Source organism: Canis lupus, chromosome 5, assembly GCF_048164855.1.
Source record: "Canis lupus baileyi chromosome 5, mCanLup2.hap1, whole genome shotgun sequence".
In the NCBI taxonomy this organism is placed as follows: Eukaryota; Metazoa; Chordata; class Mammalia; order Carnivora; family Canidae; genus Canis; species Canis lupus.
In genome coordinates, this window is record NC_132842.1 from 50808760 (window position 1) to 50833780 (window position 25021).

General features: G+C 39.6%; 2 long non-coding RNA genes across 5 annotated transcripts in view; one reads left to right on the forward strand and one right to left on the reverse strand.

Moving 5' to 3' along the window:
- LOC140633699 (uncharacterized) overlaps window positions 1-12401 on the forward strand; it is a 69572-nt gene extending 57171 nt beyond the window's left edge. For all 3 annotated transcript variants that reach the window (XR_012031293.1, XR_012031288.1, XR_012031290.1), the window contains exon 7: window positions 12080-12401. This is a non-coding gene — a long non-coding RNA (uncharacterized lncRNA). The remainder of the gene's footprint in view (window positions 1-12079) is intronic.
- Window positions 1-16079, reverse strand: part of LOC140633698 (uncharacterized) — a 59930-nt gene extending 43851 nt beyond the window's left edge. For both annotated transcript variants that reach the window (XR_012031287.1, XR_012031286.1), the window contains exons 1-2: window positions 16010-16079; window positions 15547-15631 (exon numbers count right to left, since the gene is read on the reverse strand). This is a non-coding gene — a long non-coding RNA (uncharacterized lncRNA). The remainder of the gene's footprint in view (window positions 1-15546; window positions 15632-16009) is intronic.
- Window positions 16080-25021: the final 8942 nt, after the last annotated feature.

The following is a 25021-nucleotide window of genomic DNA, read 5'->3' on the forward strand; positions in this document are numbered from 1 at the left end:
CAAATCCTTAAATGCACCCAAAGGCTGCAGTGTTGGAAGCCATACTCCACAAAAAGAATGATATCTGCATCCAAGTTTCCAGAAGACTCTCCAAAAGCCAAATTTAGGTTTCATTTGTCTCCACATAGGCTTGCAGATTCTAATTTCCCAGCCCAAGATTAGTACATGTGATACATATCCGGAAGAGCATATTAGAAATTAATGACGTTCTGAACTTGAGGATATTTTTAAACATTCTATATCCTTTAAAATGTAAATAATTTAATAAACACTGAAGGCAGTATGAGTACTTTCAATTTATAGCCAAAGTATTTTTAAATAAAAACTACAAAAGGTGCCTTTCTGCTATTAATAATAATAACAACAAAACAATAGAGAGAAAGACACTGGGAAAACTGATGGCTACCTTAGGAGATGGTGACAGACTGTGCTTAACCCAAGGACAATGAAGGCCAACTATACATTCATTTCTTTGACGTATTCAGCAATGAGATCAGATAGTCAATTATTAGCAGTAGTGCTGAGACAAAAGGCCTTAAAATTTCTTTATGGTTATCAAGTTTTATTTGGCGTCCTGTTATCTCAAGTTGATTTTGTGTTGATTGCTTCTGACCTACTATTACTATTCTGGATACGCCAAATATCCATGAATTTCTAAAGAATTTCTTGATCAACATGATGGAGGAAACTTTCTCCAAGTGCCTCTTTGAATATAATTTTATTTCTAGCTTGCAAAATTGATGATAATAGATAGATCATCCTATAAAGAGGCAAATCTTTTCAATCCACCCTTTAATGATGCAGTGTGAAGAATGCATCTTGGCCTGCTAAAGACTTGTTCTTTTATTAACAGCAGTTAGATATTGTCATTAATACTCTATAATGTTAAAAGGGTTCACCATTACTATCCTTTTTATTTTTGAATAATCCATCTTAATCTTTTATCCTCTAGTGCTCCTTTGATATATTACCCACCTTTAATAAAGTTTCAAAAAGTGCTCTGATTTTTATGCTTATTTGGTGCTCCTTCATTAAGAAGGAATACAACACTAGTGCTATCTCATTGTAGTTGTGATTGTATTTCTCCCATGATGAGTAATGTTGAACATCTTTTCATTTGTTTGGCATTTGTATGTCTTCTTTGCCAAAGCATCTGTTCATATGTTTTGTTCAATTTTTTGTTGCATCTTTTTATTATTACTGAGTTTTGAGAGTTCCTGAGTTATCAAGGATACAAGTCTTTCATCAGATATGGAACTTAAAATATTTTCTCCCAGTCCATGACTTGTATTTTCACCCTCTTAACAGTGCCTTTGAAGAGAAGTTCTTAACTTTAATTAAATTATATTTTCATATTGATCATACTTTTAGTGGTGGACATGAGAAAGCATTGCCTAACCCCAGGTCACAAAGCTTTTTGCCTGTTTCATTTTACAAGTTCCAGTCTATTCATGTATATGATGCAAAGTAAGAATCAAAGCTCATTTCTTGCATATGGCTTTCCAATTCTTCTAGTAACAAATGTTGAAAATATAATCTTTCCTCCACTGAATTGCCTCTGCACCACTAAAAATTAGTACTTCGTTCTTGGGTAGACCTATTCTGGACTCCCTGTTCTGCTTTATTGACGGGTTTCTCTTTCTGGCAGTATCACACAGGCTTGCTTATGGTACCTTTGTAGTAAATCTCGAAGTCAGGCAGTATTAATCTTCAAATTTGTTCATCTTTTTCAAAATTGTTTGGGCTATTCTAGTACGTTTGTATTTCCATACAGATTTTAGAATCTGATTGTAAATTTATAGAATATTTTGACAGATTGCATAAAACTGTATTGGGAGATTGGGATTGGGAGGGAGATGGCCCATTTCTTCCATCTCATGAACACAGTATGACTCTCCATTTGTTCAAGGCTTCTTAATATTCTCTCACCAATGAGGTGTGAGCTTCGATGTATATGGCAAGGGCTGTAAAAGGATACAGGATGAAAACAACAACAAAAAAGGAGCACTAGGCACTCACCAGGGACATCAAGGACTTCCAGAGGGCCTGACAAACAAAGTGAGTCATAAAGGATGTGCAGAAATTTTCTAGTTGAACAAGATGTGGGAATGGGCCAAGCATGGCAGGCACTGCATAACACTGCCAGTGTTTGCACCTGTCTTCACATCCTATAACTGCTAGCCAATACTTGAATTACAATGAACTAAGAGGAAAAAGTCAGAGGTAGAATTAATTCAAAAAGAATAGAGTCGTGCCAGGTGAAGACCAGACAAAGTGAGTTATGTGAACTCTGGTTTCGTAAACGTTCAAATAAAGAAAAATAATAGGAGAATAAAGTCGTACATCCCATAGCAAAATGGGCATTTAAATCTCAAATGAAGTTGCACCCTTGAAGTCAGAACCATGTTCACATTGCAAGCGACAATTCAGTTTTAGCATCAACTTCTGCCACAGTGAATTAATGTTCTTAATTTGATCCCATACAGAGTTACAGCTCTAAATACCATCTATCTATAGGCTGTATCTTCCAAAATTATATCACTACCTTAGATTTCTATTCTGATCTCCAATTTGGTATATGTCCAATAGGCATCTCAAACAGAACGCTCTCAAAGAACTACTTTGGTTTTCTTCTCTACCTGCATCCCTCCGACCTGCCCTTCCCAAGACGTCTCTGTCTCCATAAACTGCAACCTCAGCCATTTGTTTGCTCAGCCATCTGGTCGCCATTGAGCCTTCTAATTTTCTTTGAGCAAATTTTCTACCTTCAGCATATACCCAGAATTTGGCCACATCTCACTGCCTCCACTCTACCGTACTGGGCCAAGTCAGTGTTGCTCCATACCTCCTTGTCCCTTGCCACCCCTGCAGTGTATTCATCAGATCATCCTCAGTGTGATCTATTTCAATATGCCATGTCATGTCTCTCTTCAAGTCAAAACTCTCCATTAGCTTCCATGATTCAGAGTAGTGTGTATATTTTATATATATAGAAATTATACCCTATACATGTGTAGTTGACCAAAGGTCCCCCCTATGCAGTCTGCTCCCCTCTGTCTACTTCACTTAGCTCTCTGAACTATGGCCTCCTGCTCCCCATCATTCACTCTGCTCTAAAGCTTCAGCCACACAGTCTTCTTAATGTTACTCCAACATGCTAAACATCTTTCCACCTTACTGGTTTTTTTTGGTCCTTCCCTTCTTCCCTTGTGTCTCAAAGGGAACTTTCTTGGCCTTGTCGAAAATTTAAATGTTTTGCTCACTCCTTATCTCCCTTCTTGGCTTTATTTATTTTTGTGAAATTCCTGACTTACCACATACTTTATTTATATATTTCTTGTTGGTCTCCCGACCACCACAACCACCCCCAGCTAGTATATAAGGGCATAGATCTCTTTTATTCACTGCTGTATCTCCAGTGCTCATGCCTCTGACGTACAGAAGCCACTTAACAAACATTACTTAACTTCAAAAAAATTTTATGCAGCTTTTCATGACACACTAGCCTTCGGAAAAGTACACGATTAAAATACAATTCCAGAATTCATTAAACAAATATTTATGGAGGCTTGAAACCAGCAGGGGGCAGCAAAGCGTCACCAGTTCAATAGGTGGCCACCATATGGGGTCAGCAATTCAGAAGGGACAGCAGAACGGTAGACCCAGATCATAGTGAGAGTCAGAGTTGAACAGAGGTCAGAGGGCTGGTTGGGACTATGTCCTTACCAGGAAGTAGGGAGAAAGGTAAGAAGAGAGAAAGAATTTTTCTAAGGAATGAGACCCCCCCACACACTAGGGCTCTATGGCATGAATGGCTGGGATGATAGGGAACCAGATCAGGGGTCAGAGAATTAGGCAGACTAGCCCAGAAAAGTCATGCAAACCTGTGGGTAGTGGCCCCAAGGGGTACCCCTCTGAAACACGTGCCAATTTATCTTCGTAGCCAGAACCTAGAGTCAAAATGTACGTACTGATCAAAAGACAGATGGAGAATTGTGCAGGTCCCAACACCTGTGGTACCTCTCCCCTGAGGGCCATGTTTCTTTTGAGTCTTTGAAATGTTTGACATCTAATATTTTGGTAAATAAAAACAATAATGCCAAGTGTTTGGGTCCACATTGCTGCAGAAGAAAACCAGATACAGGTGGCTTTGCACTATCAAAGCAAGTTAAAATAATTGTAGCCACACATGGTCAGAAATATATGGGGGCTTTTCCCATTGTTCACTCAGACTCTTCATTTGCCCCACCCCCCACCCCCGCCCGATAAATCACCATTTCTTGAAGCAGGGGAAAAAAAATCTACCATACTTCTGTCAACCCTCTGTGTCTATTCTCTTCAAGCCCTTTCCCAAGTTCCTTTGTCCTCATTTTCCATTCAGCATTCTTCTTGTTTGTTTTGCATGAGTGACTCTGTTTAATATGGTAACTTGAGCATTTGAAATGTGCCTAGTGTGACTGAGGAACTGAATTTTAAATCGTATTCCCTTTTAATCAAACTACATTTAAAAGCTCATACTTGATTCAGTTATTGGGGAACTTTTAACATACTTAAGTTTGGAATAACTTGAGTTACGTGAATCTACTTTTGACTGAAGGTGATATGGAATTCAAAAATATACATATTTCCGATGAAAACTTAACATCTGAACTGAGAGGTTCTGCAAGTATAAAACATAAACTGAAGTTGGAAGACCTAGTGCAAATATATATAAAGTATTGTATTAGTGATTTTCATACTGATTGGTGAAATGATAGTATTTTAAATATCTTGGGTCAATTAAAATATATTATAAAATTCATTTCCTCCACTTTTCTTAGTGTGGATGCTAGAAAAAACTTAAATTGCACCTAGGTCTTAGATTTTTATCACACCACTCCAGTATAAAGTCATAGTGCTGGAACTGTGGTCTGCATATCAGCAATAAAGTTGTCCTCTTTGAACTTCTAAGAACAGCAGGATGAAAATCTGAATTTAAAAAAAATTCCCAAGTGACTTACCCATTAAAACTTGAGATGCATTGATCTAGACTGCAGCCACCACCCATCACTCATCCACTCTTCCTCCTCATCTCTGGCCCACGGAAGCTGCTCAATCAGTACTACTTAATTTTAAGACAATTTTGCAGCTTCTCCTTACACTCTGGCCATTTCTTCCTTCAAATGGCCGATGTACCAGACCCTGGTCAAGCTATCTGTCAAACAGCACTGGTCTCAAGAAATTGTTGCCCCTACCTTCCTTGGCCTTCTCTGCCCTTCCACTACTCTCTATTCCCTCCACCTACTCTAATCATAGAAGCCTATCATGCTGGAACTATGTGAGGACTGTCAAAGGTTCATAGCCCTTAAAGCAGAGCCTGAGACAGGGATTTCTGGTCAAGTGATTCATTCACAGAGTGAGCTCAGATAAAAGTTGAGTATGAGAAGTAGAATAGGACAGGGTGGAAAATACACTGTCTTGTATGAATGGAGCTTTCTGTGATTTGTCTTGCATAACAGGCCACCTTGACTTTCAGGAATGCACACAGGCTAAAGAATGTAGTTTGTGAGACTTGTGCTGCCTAAGTGGCCTTGGGAGCTTGATTAGTTGACATTAGCTGGCTTCCAGGTGAGAATTTGCCCTTCTGATCTGGATGCCTAGATCTGTAAGTTCTGCCTTATATCCCCTCCAGCTCCAGCCTGGGCTGTCCGGAGGGGATGCAAACACACCTAGTCCAGTCTCCTTGGAAAATGCAAAGGCCTGGTAACAGGAATGCAGCTGGCTCCAAACTGCACATAGGCAAACAAATGTTTAATTTCAGACCCCATCCCTTGCTCTATAAATACAGCCCTCATGGCGATGGTCAGAGAAGTCTCACCTGAGTGGAGGCTGCTCCACCCAGGCCACTTCCTCAGCTGATGATCTAAGTCTGTCTTATTTTACTTTACTGCTTACCATTGCCCTCATCTATGTGCAGATTTCCTTTTTTTCTTTCAGTTTCTTTTTAATGTATGTATGTTTGTTCATTCATTCATTCATTTATTCATTCACGAGAGACACAGAGAGGCAGAAACATAGGCAGAGGGAGAAGCTGGCTCCTCACAGGGAGCCTAATATGGGACTCGATCCAAGACCCCAGGATCACGACCTGAGCCAAAGGTAGACGTTCAACTACTGAGCCACCCAGGTGCCTTTTTCTTTCTGTGTCTATTAGATTTTTATAATATCAATAAAGTGGTTTTTCCCTTTGAAACAGAGTACGGCTGCCACGAATCTTTTGTTTAGAACCAACACTAAGAAAGGAGACAAGAGTAATCCTGATCCTTTATGGATGGTCTGGAACCCAAATTGTCCTATAGCACTGTTCTCAGCTTCAGGCAAGGGTGATGCTTTTCTATCTTCAGGTGAGTCAGTCATTGGCTGAAGCCGTGGCTCAATGCACAGCCTCTAGGTTAGGTGGCTCCTTTTAGCTGAAATGTTCTCTGGAAGAGGGCAGCTATGAGCTGTTACCAGCTTACTCACAGCATTTGGGGGAAGGATACACTAAATGGAATTGGGTTGAGAACTGACAGTACCAGTTGTGGTCAAACCCATTGGGTGGCAGATTTACTTGCTTTTCACATTTCGTTTACTCCATCTGAGCCTAGCTGCTCTAGGATTCTGGGAGGAAACAATGAAATACATTCCCAGCTGTTGCTTGGTCTTGAGGCTAATACTCATACCTTCTGCCACCACCATCACCATTCTAAAATCCCTTCCTTTCAGGGAGCACTTTGGCTGGTCCTGGTGGCTTGCCTAGGAAGTTGGCCCAGACCTTTGTCCTTGAACGGGGAGAGATCCTGGCTTCCAAGAAGCTGTCAGGCCGTGATGGCTACAGTGCTCATTTCCAATTACAACTGGGCATAGGGGTGTCAAAAGAAGCCCCAGTAGATCACCTGAATATAAACATACCCCATCATGTTCTCATTTTATAGTAGCATCTCTACTTCCTCATGATGGTCATGATCAATTATACTTACCAGCATAGCATGTCCTTTCTTCACTTGTCAACTATCATGGGGATCCCATTGTGTCAGAAGCTATAAATTGAAGTTTACGTGTCTCCTAGAATCTGTGCCTCCTAGGAACTAGGACCACTAAAACCCCACAAAGCCCAAAGATTATACCCTAAGTGAGTCACTGGAGTGGCTTTCACTTGAACCTCTTGGTTTCTGAATCCATGTTTTCTGTCTACTGGTGACACCAATGATTGAAGATAGAAACTGCATTCTGAGGACAGTAGGTCTTCCTGCCATGGTGATTCTCAAGCTGGTAACTCAGTTGTATCTTCAAGAAGCCATTTCTTTGCTTTACCCTGGGTCAGAAGGTGTGAAATTCCTAAAAAATATTACATATGTGGGAGATCCCTGAATCTTTGTGTAGTTTATCTCCATGGTAAGATAGGAATCTTAATGTGCTTGCCTCATGTTTATCAGATCTAATGAACATATCAAGATAGTGGACTAATGTAAAATTCAGCAGAGTGATCAGGGGATGGAGGTCTCTTCAAACTCTATTAGCAAGAGACCATAGGCCTGGGACGAGACCACATCTGTATTCTGTTCTCTGCCTCATGTGAATGCAAATAGCTTCTGGTCCTACTTCTGATGTGGGCCCTCCCAAAGGATGTGTTCATTAGATGGCTTTTCCATTTTTAAAAATAATGGAACCTTCCAAGCAGTCCCGCTTCTTTAAGCCATTTGATCCCTTCTTCTACAGTTTGCCACTACAGCTCAGCATCTCTACATTATCTCATGCATGTCATTCCAGAAATGTATTAGAACCATCACTTACCAATATTGCAAAGCGTTTAAATTCTAATGACAGCAGAGTGCTCTCATATCATCAAACTGTCTTTTACCCGGTTTTGGAGTCTTGCCCTCGAAATTCAACATTGGGATCCATTCTAAGGCATAATCTCCTGGTTTGGGTTAGCATATGTTGGTGCTAGGAGCTGCAGCACTTTTGACACATAATTTCTCTGGTTTCTTGACCATAACTAACACTTGCCCACTTAGAATATGATGATATTTTAGTTTCTGGTGGCCAGGAAAAAAATATAGGGCAGATTCTCAGAAGGACAAGGTTCTGTAAGGCATCTGTCTCCTTTGAAGCCTCTGCATTGTCTTCAACAAGTGGGCCTTTATCTTCAAACAAAAAAGGACTAAGCCAATCCTGCAGATTCAGACATTTTTTAAGAGAATTCAGGAGTTCACGTTTCTCAAAGGTTCTCATGTACATCTACCCCAATACCTGCTTCCCATGCCTCACGATCACATGCCTATCAGGGTACTGACTTTAATATAAAACACTTAAAAGGGGTAATAATTCAATCTTCTCTGGATTTCTACTACTCTTAGAATTAGGTTCTGAGCCATGTCAGCATGACATGTCCTGTGGCTATGGACTTTAAGAGCCTCTTTCAATGGTGCTGAGGAGGCCCACTGATCCTCATTCTTTGTTTTATGTTGTTGATTAATAAATACATTTTGTTATCTCTCAGACATTGATCGCCTCAGTAAGAGCAACCCAGTGTCAGTCCTTATAGTTCTCTCCCTAGAGAGAGAACTTTGCTCAACCCAGTGAACACTGCACCAGGTAATAGATCCTGTTTCAGCTGTATCCCATCCCACTTCACCATGTTGAACTAAGTAAAGTCTTAGCAATCACTCCACTGCCTCATGCTAGGGACTGTCAAACTCTACCTATGTCAGTGATCACATCCTCATTATTATCTAGCTACAAAATAATCCAGAATGAATGAGGGAAAGATTGAAATCCATTCTTAGAGTCTGGATTCCTAAAACCACTTCCTAGACTCATAAAATGTAAGAGCTCCAAGATGCTTGTCTTATACCATTTCCTTGGAAGTAGAGCCTGAGGGCAGGGATTTCTGTTCAAGTGATTCTTTTTTTTTTTTTTTTTTTTTTTAAGATTTTATTTATTTAGTCATGAGACACACACACAGAGAGAGAGAGAGAGAGAGGAGCAGAGGCACAGGCAAAGGGAGAACCAAGTTCCATGCTGGGAGACCAACATGGGACTTGATCCCAGGTCTCCAGTATCAAGCCCTAGGCCAAAGGTGGCGCTAAACTGCTGAGCCACCCGGGCTGCCCTGTTCAAGTGATTCTTAATGAGTACTTTGAGGAGAAGGAGGGAAAGAAGATAAGGCTTGTACAAATTGCACCAGAGAATTGATCCTCCCCTGAGGTTTGCCTGTCTGCCATATGCCAATTAGTCATTGGTGAAGGGTATGCTCTGCTGTGGGTCAGGGATTGGGGGGTGGTGGTTTACATAGCCTCCCAGGCAAGGTGGCTTCCATTTCCCTGAGGATTTTCCTTTAGTGAAGAAGGCATTGTGAGTTCTATTAACAGACACTGAGAACAGCTGACAGGTGAGTGGACCAGCCAGTAAAGGTGATCTGGGCAGGCACCAACAGCATCTACTACAAGGCCTTAAAAAGTACCTAACTCACTGATTTTTAAAATTGTTCCCTCTTTTATATCATATGCTACTTTAAGAAGCCATTGTATGTTGTGAATCCACCTCATGGAAAAATATACACACATTCTCATACTTGCATATACTGAAAGGAGGTTGACAGATAAGACTCAAAGAATTTATATGACTCACCCAGAATTTATGCTGCAAGTTAGAGCAGAATGAGATGGCCAGACAACCAAAGTTGTAAGCACCAAAACTTTTTCATGAAAAAATGTGTATGATGCATTGTACATAACTGAGGTATTAAAGCAGCAAGATAACTGAAAAGCTACCTATTGCATAAGTTCACAGATATGTTTAGTCCTACACAAGATCCTCAGTTTTTTGTATTTAAATGTTGCTGTTGTACCTTTAAAACAATCAGAAGGATTTATGTAGAAGGAGGGGTGTTGTGCTAATGGGATTAGTGGAAAGGATAAAAATTAAAGTATAATCAGGGGTCTAAAGTGCCTTGTTTTTATAAAAAGCACAAATGTTAATGTTTTTTGCTTTCATCTTCATTAATACCTAAAGTAAGAATTAAAGTTTATGGGCTCAGGTATTTTAAGAATGCCTGTAAGTTTTATTGTATTTCCTGTTTTCTCATCAGTGGTGTTCTAGAATGTTAAAATGTAAGTACTGTTATAAGACAAGGAAGCTTTGGTTTTTATTAATTTATTTTTAAGGTAGGCTTAACCCTAACACAGAACCCAACACAGGACTTGATCTCACCACCTTGAGATCATTGACCTGAGCCAAAATCAAATGCTCCAAGGAAGCTTTTTTAAAGAACTTTTAAAACAGGTTTTATTCTGTGTTAGACTTTTTTTTTTTTTTTTTTTTTTTTAATAATGAAAGGCTATTGACTGGTCCTTTACAAATGGCTTTCGGGTGTTAGTTTGCTACTTTGGGAGTGAAAAAGGGAAGATAAAGAAAAAACATTATATTCCTAAAATATGGCTAATTTGACTGACAAATTGAGCTCTTCAGGATCTTAACATTTCTAGTGTGATATTTGACCTCAAGGTAAATAATTACCTATTTTTAATAGGTAATATGGATTTGAGAAGAGGTGACGGTTGTAGTTTCAGAAGGGTGGTTGAGACCCAAGGAAAAATAGTTCTAGTGCTAGCATTTAAAATTACAAGCTTTGGCTACCTATAAATACAGTATATTTGCATGCATATTATTCATACACACTTGACTCTTCTTGTCGTTTGTATCCTTACACACCTCAAGCCTGCCCTACCGTTTTTTGAAAGGACCTAGCAGATAGTAATATTTAAGGAATACACTCAATGTATGTTCTTTTATCTCCCAGCACAGAAAAGCATTTATTTTGTCCAATACTAGAAAACAATTGAATATAATTTATTTCATTAGTCTGAACCTGATAATTTCTTTTGTCTTTAATTCTTGTTGCGTTTGCAACATTTTCTGTTTGATTTCTTCAAATTCCCTGTTTTTGTTCACCTTAATTCCTCCTTGGGCTCTTTCTCAATTGCAAATAAAAATGCAGAAATGAAAAGTTTCTGTCCTAAGGACAGGCACGGTATTTATAAGGGAATTTCTCCTTACTGCCCTCTGCCTTAAGCAATGAGAACACCTGCAAAAAATTAACTTGAAACTAAAAAATCTCTGCCAGTCCTATTTCTAAAAGACTGAATCCAAACTCTGAATCCATTTAGAAATCAAAAGTCTAGCTCTAAAGAATTATTTAGAATGATTTTTTTTGTAAACAACTTTCAAATAAATAACTAAAAAATAAAAATAAGCATTTTTTTAATCCTAAAAATATGCCTACTTCACTAAATGCAACTATTTACTAAATACCACTATGTTTTTTTTCTTGGAATTGGTTTATAATCCTGAGATTTAATAAATAAGCACTTAAAGATGTTGATTATATAGTAAACACTGATAATTGACTTAAGCAAATTTTAATTATTAGACACTTTTGATAAATAGCAATAATCTCATTCAAAAGAGATAATAATAAAGTCTTGCTGCCAGATGGAATATTACAATAAACGTAAGTCTCCAGACAAAATTTGCCCCAGCTCTAAATCCTTGAGAAAAAGTAGCCCCCCACCAAAAAAAAAAAAAAAAAAAAAAAAAAAAAGTGACAATGGAATAATAGCCTTATAAAGGAAAGAAATTATGATATATGCTATAACATGGATAAAGCTTGAGGACATTATGTTAAGTGAAATGAGCCAGTCATAAAGAGAAAAATACTGTATTACTCCACTTACACAAGATTCTCAGAGTAGTCAAAATTATAGAGATAAAAAATTGAATGGTGATTGCAAGGGACTGGGCAAGAAAGGGGATAATGAGTTATTCAATGGGTTCAGTTTGGGAAAATGAGAAAGTTCTGGAAATGGATGGTGATGATGGTAGCACACTATTATGAATGTATTTACTGACACTGAACTGTCCACTTAAAAATCATTCAGGTGGTAAGGTTTGTTGTGTGTAATTTACAAGAATACAAAAAAAAAAAAGTGAGAAAGAAAAAAAGGTGACTAACCTATTGTGTAAACTCACTGACATCCTTGTCCTCTGTCCTTTAAAGCACTTCGTAAGAAAGATTCACCCACGGCAGAGGCAGTAATATTCTAGTTATAGGATTCTGTCAACTTTCTGGTAAGCTCAGATAACATACATCTCCAGAAGTGTCTATGCACCTGACCCAGTGGAGTCCAGAGGTTTCGGCTTAAGCTACTCTCAACAGCATAGTCTTCTGGGATTGGAAGATTTTTATTACCTATTCATGCAAGCATGGGAGAAACTGTGAAGGGGTTTCTTTGTTTCTTGTTTTGTTGTTGTTGTTGTTTTGCCAGTCTGTATACTGGGAACACCATTTTGACAACATGAATAAAGAATCATTTCTAACATTCGTGTACTAATTATCAAAATTTTTGGTGTGGGTCACTGATAAAGCTAGTCCTTCTGATTGATTTTTCAAACATCTCATGGATATGGATTCCTTATTAATTTTCTCAGCCATTAACCAATTGTCCTGGAGTATAGATTAAAAATAGTATGCATATTTATCACACTGTTTCTCTACTTGGAGATTAATAGCCTTACTAGTCACTTGATTGCCCTTCATTAACTCTTTTCAAATAAAATAGGTTGTGATGTAGCGAAGCATTTTCTGGGCATAAATTGTCTAAATTCCTTACAACCTCTCCAAATAATTCAACCCCTCCACCCCTCTTTAATTTCCCAGATTTCTTATGTTCCCCTCCAGTCTAATCTGTGAGTATTTTAGTGAATAGCCTCTGCATCAAATCCAATCTTATGTTCCTCTCAATACTATCCTCTTCCCAGGGGTGGCATTGAGACATTAAGAGCCTTATTTTCCTTCTATATAATAGGAATGAGAACATGTTGTAAGTATCTCACATAAAAATACTCATTATAATTCACAGTCTCCCACTACCCTAGGAGAATGGGCCCTAGAACCTGCAGGGTTCTTTGCTGGTGAGCTCTGTGAGGTGTGAAAAGTTAGAGCTAGAAACTAGAAAAACACTAAATTGCTCTATAGAAGAAACATCAAGAAGCAGAGATAGAAATTCCTGAGGACAAAAGGGCTAAGAGCACAGAAACCAGGAGGTCTGAGCTCAGAGACCTGTAAGATGCGAGTATACAAAGATGAGTCTAGTGAGGGTGTGGCCAGAAGCAGGGACTTGGCAAGGGACAGCAGAGTGAGATTTTGAAAGAGGTATTCTGGGTGGGAGTGGGGTGCAGTGTGATCCTGCTGGGATCCACAAAACTGCAAAGATTGCAATATGCTTGGTGAGATTTGATTTCTTGTGGAAATAGAGGAAAGAGCTGACTGAGAAGAAGGTGGACAGCTGACCTCTGGGTTATGTAGAGATGCATAAAATGCCTTTGAATTCGGCTGTGTGTGTGAAGGATTGGAATTGGGAATATCATGTAGGACAATGGAAGAGATGGCGCCACGTTCTGATAACTTTATACTAAATACCAGAGCAGACACACAAGGAATCAATAAAAGAAAGAGCCTAGATTTACCAAAAAGCACTCAACATGCATGGTTACCATGTAACATTCTTCATTTAGTCATTTTTCAGGTAAACACTCAAAGCATTCAGTACCTTAATGTATTCATTTTTCTCTACTTTTTTAGCTACCCAATTCTAACTTTTCAGTCGACCATATCAAAAGTACACAGCAGAAATAGGAAAGACACATATACCAAGAAGGAAGAAAATAAGAAGACACAGGGGCGGCCAAAAATGTAAAATATATGCTAATAGCCCAGAGAACAGTCACAGCTTGGAGAGTGCTAATTCAAGTTACAGTCAGTATCCACTTAGGATCCAAGGTTTCTAAACTGAGCTCTTGATGAGGATTTAGCACTGTCTGGTTTAATAGGCACCAAATTGGAGAAATACATGGAAAGCACATTACCAAATTTCAGAGGGCTCAGAAATAAAACCCCTAGAATAGCATCACAATTTTTGGAACTTTGGGAGATACGTGTCCTAGAACAAAACAATGTGATGATGAGAAGCTATATAGTTTGCTCATTAAATGGAGACCTGTCTTTTGAGCTCTAGATCCACACTTCCATCTGTCTTCTTGACTTCTCTTCTTTGATATCTTTATGGGAAATCTCAGGGTTTCATAGAACCAAATTCATGATCTTTCTTTCTAAAACATGTTTCTCTTAAAGGATTCTACATTTAATTTGAATGCTACTACCAATGAGCCAAGTATGCAAACCAGAAATAGAGTGCACTGCCATAGGCACCAACTCTCTCTTTTGTGACAATTTCACCTCAAGATCTTTCAAAGAGGAAAGTCACTCTATTTCTTCCATAATCCCAACATCTCTACTCAGGGATACTACAGTAGACCCCTAACTGGTTTTCTTGAGTCTATTCTTAATTCCCTCCAATTTATTCTGCACACTGTCACCAAACTGGCATTTTCAAAACACATTACCTGACCATTCACACAGCTGCTTGAACTCCTCAGTGGATTCTCACTGCTTTGAAAATAAAGAACAAAACTTTGACCATAGCCAGTGAAGAAGCCGTGCATGATCTAGTTGTTTTTCATTTTGATAGCCTCGTTATACCTTGCACTTTTATTCTTTGGCTCTGTATCAGCCTTAAGGGCTTCTTTCCAGTTTCTTGAAATAACAATTCATGGTTCATCCCCAGAGCCTTTACACACTCTTTCCTTCTTCTGGAATGTTTTAAATTTCCCATTTCACCAAATTGCCCACGCCCCTCCCCACGCCCCCCCCCCCCGCCACATTTATCTTATTTATCATTTTCTCAGAGAAGCTGCCATGAGCACCACACTTAGCCAAATTCTCCAGGTACAGTCTCTCATACTACCTTGTACCTTCCTTACATAGCACTCAGCATAATAATTTGATTTTTATTTCTGTGACTATTTGTTTCCTACATTTGGCTAAAACTCCCAGAGGAGAAGAAACCATTCTTCATTGTATTGACCATTGGATTCCCAGTAAGTAGCATGATATTTAACACAGTAGGTGCCTATTAAATATACAGTGAATGAAAAAAAAGGATAAAAGTTGATAGTTATAAATGTATAACCCTGTGTTCTGTTCTAAAGTCTTAAAAGATTGAATTTGAGTTTACAACAAACATGAGTTATTAAGAAAGAGTATGGCTACGACCTTTGACTACACTGATGGGCATATACCGCAGTGGTAAAGGAAGATAAGAGGGTCTCTGTACTCTGCACGCCCAGGCTACGTGTGTAGTAACGGGCCTTTGTACTGGCTGTTCCTGGAGTATGTGTGCCCTCGTGTAGGCACATGGCTCACCTTTATCTCTTTCACATCTGCTCAGTTATCCCTGCATCAGTCAAGGTCCCTACAGGAAGCAGCTACTTGGAAACAAGATACTTCAAGGGAGGTGTATGACCTGTAACCCCCCCCCCCCCGCCAGAACGTTTTGTTTGCCTTCCCTGCTTTATTTTTCTCCATAGGGCATCTTACTTTCTGACATACTAGTAGGTTTTACTTACTTATATGTTGTTGTTCCTTGTGAGATTGGAAGCTCCCCAGGGGAAGGACATTTTATCTGTTTGGTTGGCTTGCTATTTCTTCTCGCTATAGGTATACACAGGAGAGATTCTCAATTAAAAAAAAAAAATCTCTGAAGTGAATGAATGCTCTAAATTCTGGGCTCAACATTTTTAAGAAGGGCATCAAATATTAGAGGAGAGCACTAGGATAATGAAGTGTCCAGCCTGCATGTGCCATAAGTAGCTGAAGGGCCTGATCACACTTAGCCTAAAAATGAAAAAGCAATGGATTGCCTTGAGTTTTTAAAGGTTAACCCTTTGAAACAGACACGCTGTTACTATGTTCCAGCAACAGATAGAATTAAAGGCAGTAGAGCAAATGGTATTAAGAGGATGTCAGGGGAGGGAGGGGCAAGACGGTGGAAGAGTAGGGTCCCCAAGTCACCTGTCCCCACCGAATTACCTAGATAACCTTCAAATCATCCTGAAAATCTACGCATTCGGCCTGAGGTTTAAAGAGAGAACACCTGGAATGCTACAGTGAGAAGAGTTCGAGCGTCTATCAAGGTAGGAAGACGGGGGGGGGGGGGGGGGGGGGGGCGGGGATAAAGAAACAAAAGGCCTCCAAGGGGGAGGGGCCCCGCGAGGAGCCGGGCTGAGGCCGGGGCGAGTGTCCCCAGGACAGGAGAGCCCCGACCCGGAGGAGCAGGAGCTGCACCGACCTTCCCGGGCGGAAAGGGGCTCGCAGGGAGGTGGAGCAGGACCCAGGAGGGCGGGGATGCCCTCGGGCTCCCGGGGACACTAACAGACACCTGCGCCCCGGGGAGAGTGCGCCGAGCTCCCTAAGGGCTGCAGCGCGCACGGCGGGTCCCGGAGCAGCTCGGAGGGGCTCGGGGGCGGCTCCGCGGAGGGGGCTGCGGGGCGGGAGCGCGAATCCAACAGCGCAGACCGGGAGCACAGGGCGCCGAGACAGAGCCCAGGATCCGGCCTCCCCCCGGGACAGGCAGAGGCCGGGAGGGCCCAGGACAGCGAGGACGCTCCTGCCCCAAGCTGAGCGGATCAGCGGCCCCGCCCCGGAGCCTCCAGGCCCTGCAGACGGAGAGCTCCGCAGTTCCTGCGGGGGCTGAATCCAGGGCTCCAGAGCTGCCCCGCCACTGGGGCTGTTCCTCCTGCGGCCTCACGGGGTAAACAACCCCCACTGAGCCCTGCACCAGGCAGGGGCACAGCAGCTCCCCCAACTGCTAACACCTGAAAATCAGCACAACAGGCCCCTCCCCCAGAAGACCAGCTAGACGGACAAGGTCCAGGGCAAGTCAAGGGACTTAAAGTACACAGAATCAGAAGATACTCCCCCACTCCCCCGTGGTTTTTTTTTTTTTTTTTCTTTTTGATTTCTGATTGCTTCCCCCACCCTTTTTTCCTTTCTTTCTTTTTCTTTCTCTTTTTTCCTTTTTTTCTTCCTTTTTTCTTTTTTCTTTTTCTCTTTTCTTTCCTTCTCTCTCTCTCTTTTTCTCCTTTTCCCAATACAACTTGTTTTTGGCCACTCTGCACTGAGCAAAATGACTAGAAGGAAAACCTCATCTCAAAAGAAAGAAACAGTCCTCTCTCCCACAGAGTTACAAAATCTGGATTACAATTCAATGTCAGAAAGCCAATTCAGAAGCACTATTATACAGCTACTGGTGACTCTAGAAAAAAGCATAAAGGACTCAAGAGACTTCATGACTGCAGAATTTAGATCCAATCAGGCAGAAATTAAAAATCAATTGAATGAGATGCAATCCAAACTAGAAGTCCTAACGATGAGGGTTAACGAGGTGGAAGAACGGGTGAGTGACATAGAAGACAAGTTGATGGCAAAGAGGGAAACTGAGGAAAAAAGAGACAGACAAAAGACCATGAAGATAGATTAAGGGAAATTAACGAGAGCCTGAGGAAGAAAAACCTACGTTTAATTGGGGTTCCCGAGGGTGCCAAAAGGGACAGAGGGCCAGAATATGTATTTGAACAAATCATAGCTGAAAACTTTCTTAATCTGGGAAGGGAAACAGGCATTCAGATCCAGGAAATAGAGAGATTCCCCCCCCTAAAATCAATAAAAACCGTTCAACACCTCGACATTTAATAGTGAAGCTTGCAAATTCCAAAGATAAAGAGAAGATCCTTAAAGCAGCAAGAGACAAGAAATCCCTGACTTTTATGGGGAGGAGTATTAGGGTAACAGCAGACCTCTCCACAGAGACCTGGAAGGCCAGAAAGGGCTGGCAGGATATATTCAGGGTCCTAAATGAGAAGAACATGCAACCAAGAATACTTTATCCAGCAAGGCTCTCATTCAAAATGGAAGGAGAGATAAAGAGCTTCCAAGACAGGCAGGAACTGAAGGAATATGTGACCTCCAAACCAGCTCTGCAAGAAATTTTAAGGGGGACTCTTAAAATTCCCCTTTAAGAAGAAGTTCAGTGGAACATTCCACAAAAACAAGGACTGAATAGATATCATGATGACCCTAAACTCATATCTGTCAATAGTAACTCTGAATGTGAATGGGCTTAATGACCCCATCAAAAGGCACAGGGTTTCATACTGGATAAAAAAACAGGACCCATCTATTTGCTGTCTACAAGAGACTCATTTTAGACAGAAGGACACCTACAGCCTGAAAATAAAAGGTTGGAGAACCATTTACCATTCAAATGGTCCTCAAAAGAAAGCAGGGGTAGCCATCCTTATATCTGATAAACTAAAATTTACCCCGAAGACTGTAGTGAGAGATGAAGAGGGACACTATATCATACTTAGAGGATCTATCCAACAAGAGGACTTAACAATCCTCAATATATATGCCCCGAATTAATAACCAAAGTAAGAAATACTTAGATAATAATACACTTATACTTGGTGACTTCAATCTAGCTCTTTCTACCCTTGATAGGTCTTCTAAGCACAACATCTCCAAAGAAACAAGAGCTTTAAATGATACACTGGACCAGATGGATTTCACAGATATCTACAGAACTTTATATCCAAACTCAACTGAATACACATTCTTCTCAAGTGCACATGGAACTTTCTCCAGAATAGACCACATACTGGGTCACAAATCGGGTCTGAACTGATACCAAAAGATTGGGATCGTCCCCTGCATATTCTCAGACCATAATGCCTTGAAATTAGAACTAAATCACAACAAGGAGTTTGGAAGGACCTCAAACACGTGGAGGTTAAGGACCATCCTGCTAAAAGATGAAAGGGTCAACCAGGAAATTAAGAAAGAATTAAAGAGATTCATGGAAACTAATGAGAATGAAGATACAACCATTCAAAATCTTTGGGATGCAGCAAAAGCAGTCCTAAGGGGGAAATACATCGCAATACAAGCATCCATTCAAAAACTGGAAAGAACTCAAATACAAAAGCTAACCTTACACATAAAGGAGCTAGAGAAAAAACAGCAGATAGATCCTACACCCAGCAGAAGAAAAGAGTTAATTAAAATTCGAGCAGAACTCAACGAAATTGAGACCAGAAGAACTGTGGAACAGATTAACAGAACCAGGTGTTGGTTCTTTGAAAGAATTAATAAGATAGATAAACCATTAGCCAGCCTTATTAAAAAGAAGAGAGAGAAGACTCAAATTAATAAAATCATGAATGAGAAAGGAGAGATCACTACCAACACCAAGGAAATACAAACGATTTTAAAAACATATTATGAACAGCTATATGCCAATAAATTAGGCAATCTAGAAGAAATGGACGCATTCCTGGAAAGCCACAAATTACCAAAACTGGAACAGAAAGAAATAGAAAACCTGAACAGGCCAATAACCAGGGAGGAAATTGAAGCAGTCATCAAAAACCTCCCAAGACACAAGAGTCCAGGGCCAGATGGCTTCCCAGGGGAATTTTATCAAACGTTTAAAGAAGAAACCATACCTATTCTCCTAAAGCTGTTTGGAAAGATAGAAAGAGATGGAGTACTTCCAAATTCGTTCTATGAGGCCAGCATCACCAGCATCATTAAATTTTGGTTTAATTCCAAAACCAGACAAAGACCTCACCAAAAGGGAGAATTACAGACCAATATCCCTGATGAACATGGATGCAAAAATTCTCAACAAGATACTAGCCAATCGGATCCAAAAGTACATTAAGAAAATTATTCACCATGACCAAGTAGGATTTATCCCCGGGACACAAGGCTGGTTCAACAGTCGTAAAACAATCAATGTGATTCATCATATTAGCAAGAGAAAAACCAAGAACCATATGATCCTCTCATTGGATGCAGAGAAAGCATTTGACAAAATACAGCATCCATTCCTGATCAAAACTCTTCAGAGTGTAGGGATAGAGGGAACATTCCTCGACATCTTAAAAGCCATCTATGAAAAGCCCACAGCAAATATCATTCTCAATGGGGAAGCACTGGGAGCCTTTCCCCTAAGATCAGGAACAAGACAGGGATGTCCACTCTCACCACTGCTGTTCAACATAGTACTGGAAGTCCTAGCCTCAGCAATCAGACAACAAAAAGACATTAAAGGCATTCAAATTGGCAAAGAAGAAGTCAAACTCTCCCTCTTCGCCGATGACATGATACTCTACATAGAAAACCCAAAAGCCTCCTCCCCAAGATTGCTAGAACTCATACAAGAGGATGTCAGATGATAAAGAATATTTGATTCATTAGAACTATCTACTAAAAAGATAAGGACAGTTTTGTTTTGTTCACAAGTAGATTGCTCATCATTGGAAGAGCCTAACAGAACTGAATGGCTTTCATCCAGGATATAATGGAAGCAATGGCTGAATTGAATGGAAAATTTAACTAAATTTCCCATTGCAGTGCACCAGATATACATTCTGGTTGAACAGCTGAACTGATATAAACATATCAATATTTGGCCAAAGTCAAGGCCAAACCTCAAAATCACCATCATAGAATGACTTCTTGAGTAACAGAATAAAGCTTAAAAAGTATTTAAAAATATTCCTGCAATGTTGGTTTCAAATTATATTAATAACTTTAAAAGTTTAGTATTAAAATCATCATGGCTTAGTTCTCAGCTGCTAGGTGCTCATTACAGTACACATTTGTGATTCTGAGTGCTCGAGATTGGTAAAGATGCCAGACATGTTTCAGCTAGCGCTGTCAGTACCAGATACTGCCATTATGTCATTAATCTTTCCTTTTTCTCTGACAATAAGCAACCAAAGTTATCCATTCTTAAGTCTCCTAACCTGTGCCCTGTTAATGCTCTGGACCCAAAGATTCTTGGATGCGCTTATGCTGACATTCCCAAACATGGAAGCCTCATTCCCTGACTGAATAAAATGCTTCCTGGGGGCAACTCTATTAACTTTTGTTTTGTTTTCTCTTTCATGTACTCATTGCTTCACAAAATCACTTCAGAGGATTTTTTTCCATTAAATTTTGGATATAGTAACATAGCAAAACAGTAATGTAATTGGTTTTTAACATAAAGATGATGTCTGTGTTACACAAATGACACTCTAGTCAGCATTTGGCTTTTTGGGCCCTCGGAAGACTAAGGCTGAAGCTAAGGCCAAGGAGGGGTTTGTGCCATAGCTAATGCCACTCGCTGCATATGGATAAACCCCACAGAAGTAATTTCCGCCTCATGACCCTGACTGGAGAAGGCAGGGCTAAACTATCCTTAGTATTCAGAGTGCCTTCCAGTCCTACAATTCTAGGATTCTGTTATTTTATAGATAAGGAAACTGAGGTTCAGGCAGATTAAGTGGTTTGGCCAGAAGCAGCACAGACAGTGAACGAGCCAGGCTTAGCTCTTGCATCACAGTGGCATTCATTCTCTTGCATGGTGCATTATTTCAAAGGATAAAACTGTGAAATAGCTAATTAAATGGCCCAGTTTCATGAAGGCACTGTGTCTAGAACTTCGATCTCTAGGTAATACTCTCAGAGCAAGTCTCTATCCATGATCTTTTTTTTTTTTTTTTTTTTTAAGAATCACTGACATGGGCATCTTTACTTACAGTAAGTCTGCAAATGAAACTATTAGCCTATTAATATTCAGAGCGGATGCCACTTTTGTCCTTTGATGAAAGATTCACAAATTTGCAATTTATGGGAACACAGAGCTATATGAAATCATACGCACCAGCATATATGATGCCATTTTGGTAAATTTGTGAATTTCATATCCTCAGTTTATCCCAAGACCATAAACTTAAATATTAGGACACATTGCAAGTTGAATCTTTTGCAGGGAAAGTCTGATACATTCAGACTCACTGTTGCTAGAGTGAGCTAGAATAAAAACTGTCATGCTATTTAAATGGTTATATTTGCTTGAATTATTTTGGCAAGGCAACACCTTTTTTTTCTTCTTCTCTTTCTTCCTCTTTCTTACTCCCTGACGAGTAACAATTGCTTCCGCAAGCCAATTTCGTTTATTTTTTTTTAAAGATTTTATTTATTTATTCATGAGAGACACAGAGAGGCAGAGGCAAAGGAAGAGGGAGAAGCAGGCTCCATGCAGGGAGCCTGATGTGGGACTCGATCCTGTATCTTTAGGATCACACTCTGGGCCGAAGGCAGGCGCGAAACCGCTGAGCTACCCAGGCATCCTGCCAATTTCATTTAAATCCTGAAATCAGGGGTACCTGGGTGGCTCACTGGGTTGAGCTTTCCACTCTTGACGTCAATTCAGGTCATGATCTCAGGGTCCTGGGATGGAGTCCCACATCAGGCTCCATGATCAGTAGGGAGTCTGGTGGAAATTCTCTCTCTCCCTCTCATTATGCCCCTCTGCACATGGGCTCTCTCTCTCACTCTCTCTCTTTCCTTAAAATAAATGAATGAATCTTTAAAAATGAATACATTCTGAAGCCTAACAACTAACATTTGGAATGGATCTTATAACATTTGAAGATGGAAGGGACTTGTAACTTCTTTGAAACTAGTAATAGTCCATTTCAATAAATGAATTAGGTGTACTGATTCTGATAAACCTATTGATTGAAAAATTGCTTTGAATTATTAACTTAGAAAACCCAGCTCAGGTGTGGGGCAGCAAACTTTGGGAAGTTACCTCAATAATCTGGAAAGAACTACTTAAATGAAGAGTTAGTTTGAAAATGTATATTCTTTATGAGTAGGCTAGGGATTAATGTTAAGTCTACCTAAAGATTATTGTAATAGCTACCTAAATTGTAAAATGTTCCTAATAAAAAATGACCTATTTAAATGATTTTGTTGTTAACAAGACACCATCACATGCTGTTCGCATTTGATAATCACAACAGGACTAAGACATGATTTAAGATAAGTCAGTTTGATAAGTAAGTTATGTGTCTTGCACAAGATTATATAGCTAATAAATCACAAATCTCAAGTCTTCTTTGATATTTTCACAATATCATGCTTTTCTTAGAAAGAAGGCTTTTCCTATTAGTGTTTTAAAGATTAGGAAATGAACATGCCTGGTAAAAACAATTGTTGTAACTTTAATAATAATTTATTCAACCTATATTTATGATAAATACATATTGCATATTTTAATTAGTATCTATAACTATATTACGTATAGTTATAATTGGATATAATAACTAAGTCTCTGATCTAGTGTCACGAAATGTTTTGAACAGAGTCACATTTCATTCCATCAGTAATAAAATGCAAATTAGTGTGTATTGATTTTTTGTAAATACAAAATCAGACCTATTCCACTTTTTCAGATTTCATTTGATGTCAGTTCAATCTGTAGTATGTCCATAGTCTTACACATCACAAAGGTAGAGAGTAAAAGTAAAAACACACAACTACCTTTTCCTGAGAGCTTTTCTCATCTCCATTCCTGTTACCCATAAATCTCTAGGAGCATTGCTTTGCTCAATAAATTCAGCATTAGTTGTATAATATTTCTACTGAGGAACATTCAGATATGTAGAGATTACTCTGCCAATGTCTTTTTGGCCTTGTTACATCCCTGTCCAATCTGAAACATCTATTCCTTCGATCTTTGTGCTTTGGCCAAGCCTGAGCCTTGTGTACATCATACCATTGGACCGGTTTTGTTTTTCTTCCTAAGATGATGAACATTTTGAAGACAGTCTCAAAACTTACATTCAGATTTCTACCATCATTCAAGCTTCAGCCTGACTCTTGCTTTGATGTCCAGTGATCTTTTATTCTGTGCTCAGTTAACTACACACCACTTAAAATAGACATTTTCTTTATTTTTGCCTGCCTAAATATCCACTTCCATATTCTGATAAAAGTCCCCAATATTCCTTTGGGGGGGATATGCCCCTTCCACTTTCATCCTTTTTGGTCTAACTAAGGAGGCTAATTCCACCCAACACCCACATCTCAATACACTCATACATGAGTGTTATGGGTGAGAAAAACAACACTCAGCCAACTTATTAGTTCTCTCCATCTAGTCATAGTGATTGATGAGAACGGGCATGCAATCCAAGTCTGTAAGCTGTGCCTCAGTTCTAAAACGTTGCCACAACTCTTGGGAAAGAGGTATTCTTTTTGCATCGCAATTTCTAAACAGCTTGAATTTCAGCCTGGCGCTACTGGAGGCCAAATCTGCCACTGCATAGGCTGATCTTCCCTAAAAATAAAGCCAACACAGAAAAAATAATGCCAGAAGATTGAGATATCCTGCTGATGGCAACATTTGAGCACTTAGATCCAAATATGCGTAAAACCATAATGGACTTATTCCTATGAACTACTGAATATTTTCCTTGGGTCAGCTTGAACCGGGTTTGTCATTTCATGACCAAAACAAGTCCTAACTAAAGTACTATTATACAGAAACTGTTTTCTTAAAGGTTGTCAATAATACTAGCCATAACAGCTGGTATTTGTTGAGTCCTTACTATGAGTCAGATATCACTTTAAGGACTTTACATACATAAAATCATTGAAACCTCCTAATAACGCTACAGTATCTCTGGCCTTAAATCTCTATGACATTCCATTTTGTCTCATCTTTCTGACTTCAGCTGGAGAAGGTTTTCTGCTTCTAAAGAATTGTGTGATTAGATTGGGCCTACCTGGATAATCCAGGATGATCTTCCTATTTGAGTTCGTAACTCTAATTACATCCTTTAATTTAATGTTCGTAACATCTAATTACAGTCCTTTTTGCTATGTAATGTAACATATTTACAGGTTCCAGGGATTAGGATGTGGACATCTTTTGAGGGCCACTGTGCCTCCCACGGTTGGCATGAGTGCACATTTCATTTCTCTCTTCTAGCAAACCCTCACATCATCCCTTGGTTGTGACAGAGCACATTCTCCAATTGTTTTCTGAGAAAAGATGCATGAAAAAACTATTTAAAATTTTGCATATCTGAAATACCTGTTTTTAACTTCGTGTTATTTTCTAGGTTGGAAATCATTTTCCCTCAGAAATGGTCTTTTGTGTTTCTGTCCAAAAGTCCAATGCCATTTTAATTTCTG